The sequence below is a fragment of the Dunckerocampus dactyliophorus genome, chromosome 20, assembly GCF_027744805.1.
Source record: "Dunckerocampus dactyliophorus isolate RoL2022-P2 chromosome 20, RoL_Ddac_1.1, whole genome shotgun sequence".
Lineage (NCBI taxonomy): Eukaryota > Metazoa > Chordata > Actinopteri > Syngnathiformes > Syngnathidae > Dunckerocampus > Dunckerocampus dactyliophorus.
Genome location: NC_072838.1, coordinates 19086637 through 19095389, shown reverse-complemented (window position 1 = coordinate 19095389; position 8753 = coordinate 19086637).

The window sequence follows — 8753 nt, the reverse complement described above, 5'->3', positions numbered from 1 at the left end:
CGGTGTAAAGTATGTGTGGGAGTTTTTGGGGTGTTTTTTTCACGGATGCTCTGACTGCTTTCAGCCATCTGAGATTTGTCCATTAACGGGGCGTCCCTTTCAGGACCTGCGTGACAAAACCCACAAGAAATTAGACGCATTAAAGACCAAACACGGGGTGCAACTTACAGTAATGAAGGAACATGAATGGAATAACATGAAAAAGTCACATCTGCGGGTGAGGGAGTTCCTGCTTCACTACAACACCCCAGAGCCGCTTTCACCACGTCTGGCTTTTTTTGGAGGTAGAACAAGTGCGTTTACTTTAAGGTACACAGCTGCACAAAATGAGCGCGTGTTGTACGTTGATGTCACCTCTCTGTATCCTTATGTAAACAGCAACTTTGCTTACCCGTTAGGTCATCCGATTATTATCCACAAAGACTTTGATGAACCTCAAGCCTATTACGGGCTAATTAAAGCGGCAGTCATCCCTCCGAGAGGCCTTTTTTTCCAGTTTTACCACATAAAACATCCAGGGGTAAACTGGTGTTCCCGCTTTGTCGTACATGCGCCAAAATAAACAACCAGGAGGGGGCGTGTGTGCATAATGATGATGAGAGGTTGCTGACGGGGGTGTGGGTCACGGTGGCATTTAACAAAGCTCTCGAGTTAGGTTACAGGGTAGCCAAGATTATGGAGGTGTGGCATTTTGAAAGAGCGAGCAACACCATCTTTGTGGATTATATGCACACTTTTTTGAGGGGGAAGCAGGAGGCTTCAGGATACCCGCCTGATGTTGTTGATGATGAGGACCGAGAGAAGTACATCCGCGACTATCAGACCCATCAGGGTATTCGATTAGACCCCGCCAAAATCAAATCAAACCTGGCAAAGAGACAAATGTCTAAACTCTTTCTGAATTCTCTTTGGGGGAAACTAGGCCAGAGGGATAATTTAGTTCAAACCCGGCTCATCAGAGACATGGATGAATTTTTCAAACTCATGTTCTCTGGTAAATACGAGATCAAGTACTTCTCCTTCCTCAACGATGACGTGTCAATGATACAGTATAAATACAATCAACACTACACAGCCCCCTCAGGAAAATCTTCCAACATCTTTTACGCTTGCTTCACAACTGTACGACTGTTAATGTACAGATACTTGGAGAAACTGCAGACACGTGTTCTTTACACTGACACTGACAGCCTCATTTACATTGTTAAAGAGGGGGAAACACCTCTCGAGTTGGGGGATTACTTGGGTGATTTGACGGATGAATTGAATGGTGACAGCATTCAGGAATTTGTAGCAGCCGGTCCTAAAAGTTACGCCTACCAAACCCGAGACAGTGGAAAAACTGTCTTGAAGGTGAAAGGTATCACGCAAACACAAGAGTGCTGTGAACGTGTCAATTTTGACAGTGTCAAAACACTGGTGGAGGGCTACATTCAATCAGACCGCGCCCATGCCAGCACGCTTGAAACACCTCAGCATAGTATCATACGTGATAAAAAGACATTTCATTTGAAAAACACAACATTTATGAAGAAGTTCGGGGTGGTATACGACAAAAGACGCCTCCTGCCTGACGGTACAACTCTCCCATTTGGCTACTAGCCCAAAAATGGATACGGGGCAAGGAGATTTTGACCCTAGATTAGAGCTACCGTTTTCATGTCTGATTTCAGGACCCAGTGGCTGTGGAAAAACATTTTTTGTAAAAAGTATTTTGGAAAACTGTGAACATGTAATGTATGTGTGCCTCAAAACATTGTGTGGATTTATACCCCCTATCAACCCTTGTATGATGACATGCAAAAAACAAATAAAAGACTGAAATTTGTGGAAGGCCTGCCTGACTCATTTGATGATGAAAACCTCTTTCCACGCAACCAGACACATCTTATCATCCTCGACGACCTGATCTTCCAAGCCTCCGATCACCCAGAGGTTGTAAAAATATTCACGCAGTATAGACATCATAGGAATATGAGCGTCATTTTGATGACTCAGAATGTTTTCCACCAGGGTAAATACAGCCGAACTATCAGTTTAAACAGCAATTATATGGTGTTGTTTAAGAATCCTCGAGATAAGCTTCAGACAAGTGTTTTAGCTCATCAGATTTTCCCCATGTGGAAGAAATATTTTTTAGAGCGTTTTGATGATGCCACCAAAGACCCCCACGGGTATTTATTAGTGGATCTGACCCGCACATGCCCAGAACAATATAGACTGAGGACTGGTGTACTCCCACAGCACTGGCCGATCGTCTACATACCTAAAGGTTGATGCCATGTCAAAGCTCTTAAAAAGGAACGCAGCGCTGCTCAAAGTATTGTTTCACGCAGCACCGAGAAAGCGTAAGGATATATTGGCCCACAGCTCTCCGGACTTGGTGAAGGCTTTCTGCGAGATTGCCCTAAATCTTTTGAAAGGACACATCCCGTTATCTCCTTCTCAATACAAAAAATTACAAAAACAAAAAAAATACATACGTTTACTAGCAAATAAAAAAGTTAGTCTGAAAAGAAAAAGAGGCGCTTTGACTCAGACAGGGGGCTTTATTCTCCCCCTGCTTGCAGCAGTGGCCCCTGCATTAGGTAGTCTTTTGGGGGGCCTATTGAAAAGAGATTAATCACAAGACGATGTCTCTGAGGACAACGCAGAAGATGTTTCTCATTTCGCCACAACAACTGGAACGACTAAGTAGACCTGAATCGTCCATCCGACAGGATGCCGAGCATGATTTGGAGTTAAAGATGAGGGCTGTGTTAGAAGATTAGACATTGAACCAGTATGACAAGGTTAAAAAGTATGAGACTTTGTTACAGCGCTACTTGGGGTTCCTTAAACAAGATCAGAATGAGCGTCATTCACTGACATTAACCCTACCTCAAGAACCCCCTGCAGAGCCTCTTCAGAAACAGCAGTTAGCCACAGATACAGTGGCAGCCAGAGAGGTGGCGGATGGGGTGGGGGATGGGGGTGATGGTGGGAGGTCAGACATTTTGGAAGCCTTCCCCACACGTCAACGTAGAAATGCTGAATATGTGTTGAGAAAACTATCCATTGATAAAAGAGGTTGGACCCCTAGGAGTGAATTTATCTTTAAAGGAAGAGCAATAAAAGGGTCACGTATGACCGATCTGCTCAAACACCTGACATATGACTTTGGAAAAAGAAAAAATCCAGAGCGCCCTCCCAAAGGTTGGCGTGATATTCTTCACACACTCTCTGAGCTAAATATCCCAGAAACATATATATCCAACCCCCAAGCTCGTGAACAATTCAGGGTTTTCAAAAACGAATTGTCAAATGAGGAAGAGCACCAGGATGTTGGAAACAAAAAGAAGAAGAGAGGAAAAACATCAAAGAGTATAAAGTGGATGTCTTTTGGCTAAAAAATGTGTGGTTGATATATTGAATAAAACGCATTAATAACACAAACCCTTGAAGTGTCTTTAATTAAAATGTTTATTAAAAACTGTTACAGGCAGTGACAATCTTTAAATTTATGAAAAGAACAGGCCAGCTGACCCCCACAGCTTAACGAATCACGCTCAACAAATGCAGAAACCATAGCATCATTTTTAATCACATCCTCTGTGTAGCAGTTATGACGTCTCGATAAGACAGACCACACCCTCTTCTGCATAAGTAGTACACACAATGCTGCCCGCAGGTGGTTGATAGTTCATGTTGAAGTTGATGGTTATGATACACTATACGATCAGAATTGTTTTCTAGAAAAGTCACTATACTTTGAGGATAGTATTTAAAGTCTGGGGGGTATCTATATCACATACTCCTGCAGCACCTCAATGAAGATGTGGCAGACTGTTGCTTTACAGACAAATAAGACGTTTGCCTCAGGAAAGCGGAAAGTTTGGGGTGTGTCAAAACATGGGGCTTCCCCCACCTCTTCTCCCCCAAGGGCTGAAGCTTGTAGGCTAGCTGGTGATTCAGGTGAGGCCCAATCCTCAAACCAGGATGGTGAGAGTGACAAAGCACAATCCTGAGGCTCCTCTTCCTTGGCTTGCTGTGGCGTGGTGTTGTGGGTCGATGCTGGTAGGCTAGCTGGTGATTCAGGTGAGGCCCAATCCTCAAAATCAGATGGTGATATTGGAGCTCTCCAGGACTGGCCCCCCACGTCCTCGTCCTCAAAATCAGATACCTCTGGGCTTGAGGTAATGAAGATTGGCTCATCGAATCTCCCAAAATCTCCCATCGTCTCTCAACTTCAGAACCAGCACCCCCAATCCCTCCTCCTCATCTCCGGTGACTTCAATCATGCTTCCCTGTCCTCTGCTCTTCCCACGTTCACCCAGTATGTCAAATGCCACACTAGAGACAATAAAACTTTGGACCTCCTGTATGCAAACATCAAGGATGCATACACCTCATCCCCCCTCCCCCCGCTGGGTCGTTCTGATCACAACCTCGTCCATCTCGTCACAGACTACACTCCAGTAGTGAATAGACAACCCCCTGTGAAGAGGCCTGTGAAGCAGTGGTCTGAGGAGAGCAGGGCTCGGCTCAGAGACTGCTTCCAGACAACAGACTGGGAAGCGCTCTGTAGTCCCCATGGCAGTGACGTTGACAGCATGACACACTGCATCACAGACTATATAAACTTCTGTGTGGAGAACACTGTGCCCTCCAAGTTGGTGCGGTGTTTTCCCAACGACAAACCCTGGGTGACCTCTGAGATTAAGGCCCTGCTGTACAAGAAGAAGAGGGTCTTCAACTTGGGGGACAAGGAGGAGCTGTGCAGAGTCCAGAGGGAACTCCGGCATAAGATCAGGAAGGAGAAGGACTGCTACAGGAGGAAACTGGAGAAGCGGCTGGAGGAGAATAATGCCATGGAAGTCTGGAGAGGCCTGCAGACCATCACAGGCCATGGTAAAGGAGTGGGGAGAGACCAAGCCAGTGGGGACAAGATCTGGGCAGATGAACTCAATCTGTTTTTCAACAGATTTGAGTCTGCCCCCCCCTCCCTCTCCTACCCACTCACCACTCTTCACCCCCACATCCCCATCCCAGCCATCCTCTACCCCCCTCTCCATAACTGATGATCAGGTGAGAAGTCAGCTGAAGAAGATCAAGGCAAGGAAGGCCCCGGGACCGGACGGCATCAGCCCTAGAATCCTCGAGGACTGTGCTGACCAGCTCTGTGGAGTTCTCAGGCACTTGTTCAATCTTAGCCTGAGCCTGGAGAAAGTCCCGGCCCTGTGGAAGACCTACTGTGTGGTCCCGATACCAAAGACACCACGTCCCAAGGAGCCTAACCACTTCAGGCCTGTTGCCTTGACCTCTCACCTGATGAAGACCATGGAGAGAATTATCCTGCAGCACCTGCGACCCCTGGTGGGCACTCAGCTGGACCCCCTGCAGTTTGCTTACCGGCCTCGGATCGGAGTAGACGACGCAGTGATCTACCTGCTGCACAGATCACTGCTACACCTGGAGGACAGCGGGAGCGCTGTGAGGGTCATGTTTTTTGACTTCTCCAGTGCCTTTAACACCATCCAGCCGTCACTACTCAAAGTGAAGATGGAGAGTGTGGGAGTAGACCAACACCTGACTGCATGGGTTATAGACTACCTCACCAACAGACCACAGTATGTGAGGCTCTGTCACTGTGTGTCTGACATGGTACTCTGCAGCACAGGTGACCCTCAGGGTACGGTGCTCTCCCCTTTCCTCTTCACCCTCTACACCTCAGACTTCACACACAACTCCACACAGTGTCACATCCAGAAGTTCTCCGATGACACAGTCATTGTGGGTTGTGTTTCAGAGGGGAACGATCTCGAATACAGGACGGTCATCAGGGACTTTGTCAGCTGGAGTGAGCTTAACCAGCTGCAACTCAACACCAGCAAGACAAAGGAGATGACTAACTGATTAACTTCCAGAGGAAAACATCTCTTTTCACACCGGTGAACATCCAAGGAGCGGACATGGAGTTGGTAGACAGCTACAAATTCCTGGGTGTTCACCTTAACAACAAACTGGACTGGTCCGTCAACACCCACGCCCTCTACAATAAGGGCCAGAGTCGCCTCCACCTGCTGAGGAGACTGAGGTCCTTTGGTGTGTGCAGGACTCTTTTACGGACCTTTTATGACTCTGTGGTGGCCTCAGCCATCTTCTACGCTGTGGGCTGCTGGAGAGGGGGCAGCACGGACAGGGACAGGAGCAGGATCAATAGGCTGATCAGGAGAGCGAGCTCTGTCCTGGACGGTCCTCTGGACTCTGTGGAGGAAGTGGGGGAGAGAAGGATGTTGGCTAAGCTGACATCCATCATGGACAACACCTCTCACCCGCTACATGACACTGTTGTTTCCCTGGGAAGCTCCTTCAGCAGCAGACTGTTACACCCACGGTGTAAGAAGGAGAGGTTCCGCAGGTCCTTCATACCGACCGCTGTCAGGCTCTACAACACCTGCACCACCTGAACCATGTTGTAGTCAATATGCATTCTTTACACTGTACTCTTTACTTGCGTATCTTGCTTGCTGCTGTAACAAGTGAATTTTCCCGCTGTGGGATAAATAAAGTACAAATACAATACAATACAATACAAAATCAGACATCTCTGTGGCAGGTTTTGGAGTCTGGTTGCTTGGCTGCTAGTGGTGAGGTAGTTGAGAGCGGGATCCAGCCATTTATACAAGAGTGCAGCCAGAGGTGTTAAACCCACTCACCCTTCATGTCTTGACAACTCCAACCAAATTATCCCACAGACGGGCCCTGTGATATAGGCTTGACAGACGCTCTGTCTGAGGTGAAATTATTTCAATCCAGGCCTTCAAAGGTAGTTTCAAAATTTTAAAGAAAATTCCACAATCTGAATTGTAAGCCTCTAAAATGAAGTCTGCATCAGTCTCCTCTTGACCCGTGTTTTGTTCCCTCCCCCGCACCCTGACCCTGAAAAACCACCGGCCATTTGCAGAGGTCCGGGACATCCATACAGCATTAAAATCCCATTGTCTTTCTCCAGAATTTTTAGATTTTTGTATAATTAGTGGGCTAATGGAACAGAGCACACCCCAGTCATTGGAGTTCAGTGTGGCCAGGTCCGGGAGAGGGGTGATGTCATCATTGTCCATCTCAAAAAAACATAGCCCACCCAAGCCGTAGTTAAATCTGTAGCCAAAACACCCAGCATGTCCATAGGTTTCTAGAGACCATCGCTCCTCCAGAGGTCCTTTTGGAGGCTTTTGCACTCGCTGTAAATACATGACTGTTTTGCGTGGCGGTTTTGTGATGTCATCACAGTCCCTATGGTAAATAGAGGCCGGTGTTTCACTGATTATTCCTTTAGGTGTTGATTTGTCCATGATCCAAATTTTCAATCGCAGCTTTACGACGGGTTGTATCTTGTGTGGTGTACGAACACCGGAGGGGTCAAGCTGATAGCTGTGATTTTTCAACAATAATTGTATCAGCTGGTTGGGGGGAGTGGTCTAGATGCAGGAGGGAGTGGCCTAGATGTGTCATTTGTACTTTGCTATTGAAGAAACAAGGCTGGTGGATGGACGGCTGACAGGTAATCATGATGTTTTCTTAAAAAATATAATTTTTAACAAAATAGCTATAGTAGAAAGACTGGTATCTAAGGTTGTAATGTTTTGACTGTTTTTGTAGTATTATTTGTATTGTTTCAATGGGAATGTGGTAAAAAAAAGAGTTTGTGGTGTTTTGACTTTCTTTGCAATTGGCCGGTTTTAATGGTTTGAATGGGAACATGTGAGTTAAGGATGCAATGTTTTGACTTTTTTAGCAGTATTATTAGTATTATTTCAATGGGACTATGGTAAAAAAGAGTTTGCAGTGTTTTGCAATTGGCCGGTTTATATGGTTTGAATGGGACTATGGTAAAAAAAGAGTTTGCAATGCTTTTGACTGTTTTAGCAGTATTATTTGTATTGTTTAAATGGGAAAACTACATGTTTGAGACACTGCCAGACACACAGACAGGCCGGAGGGGGCGGTATTGGGGCCCCAGTCACACATGCTGAGACACACCCAGATAAGGCTGGAGTGGTGTCGTTAGGAAAGGAGGGGTATGGGATTGGGGGCTTCCCCCACACGCAGCCGGAAGAAAACACAGTCAGGTGGGAATGATTTTATGATTGTTTGTTTGTTTTATGACTTCTGCATGTCCGCTTCCTGATGCTTTGATCCCTGACACATAGGTGTGAAAACGCTTTGATGTTTTATTGTTTTATTGATTTATTGTTTTATTGCCATATCATAAACTTTTATTGTTTTATTGCCATATCATAAACCTTTATGACAGGGGTCATAAATCAATCAAGACATGTCATAAATTCCTTTTTGACACAAAGTGGATTCTATACCTCTCTGAGGATATAGTCGGACGGTGAAAGGAATACTTTGAGGCCGTTCTCAATCCCACTGACATACCTTCCATAGAGGAAGCGCAGTCTGAGGACACAAACGCAGACAGTTCCATCACTGTGGCTGAGGTATCTGGGGTAGTCAAAACGCTACCCAGTGGCAAAGCTATAGGAGTGGTCGAGTTTCGCCCTGAATTCCTCAAGGCTCTGGGTGTTGAGGGACTGTCTTGACTGACACGTCTCTTCAACATTGCGTGGAAGTCGGGAACAGTACCTCTGACTTGCCAGACTGAGGTGTTGGTCCCCCTTTTTCATCAAGGGTGACCGGAGGGTGTGTTCCAACTATAGGGGGATCACACTCCTCAGCCTCCCTGGGAAAGTCTCTTCCAGGGTGCT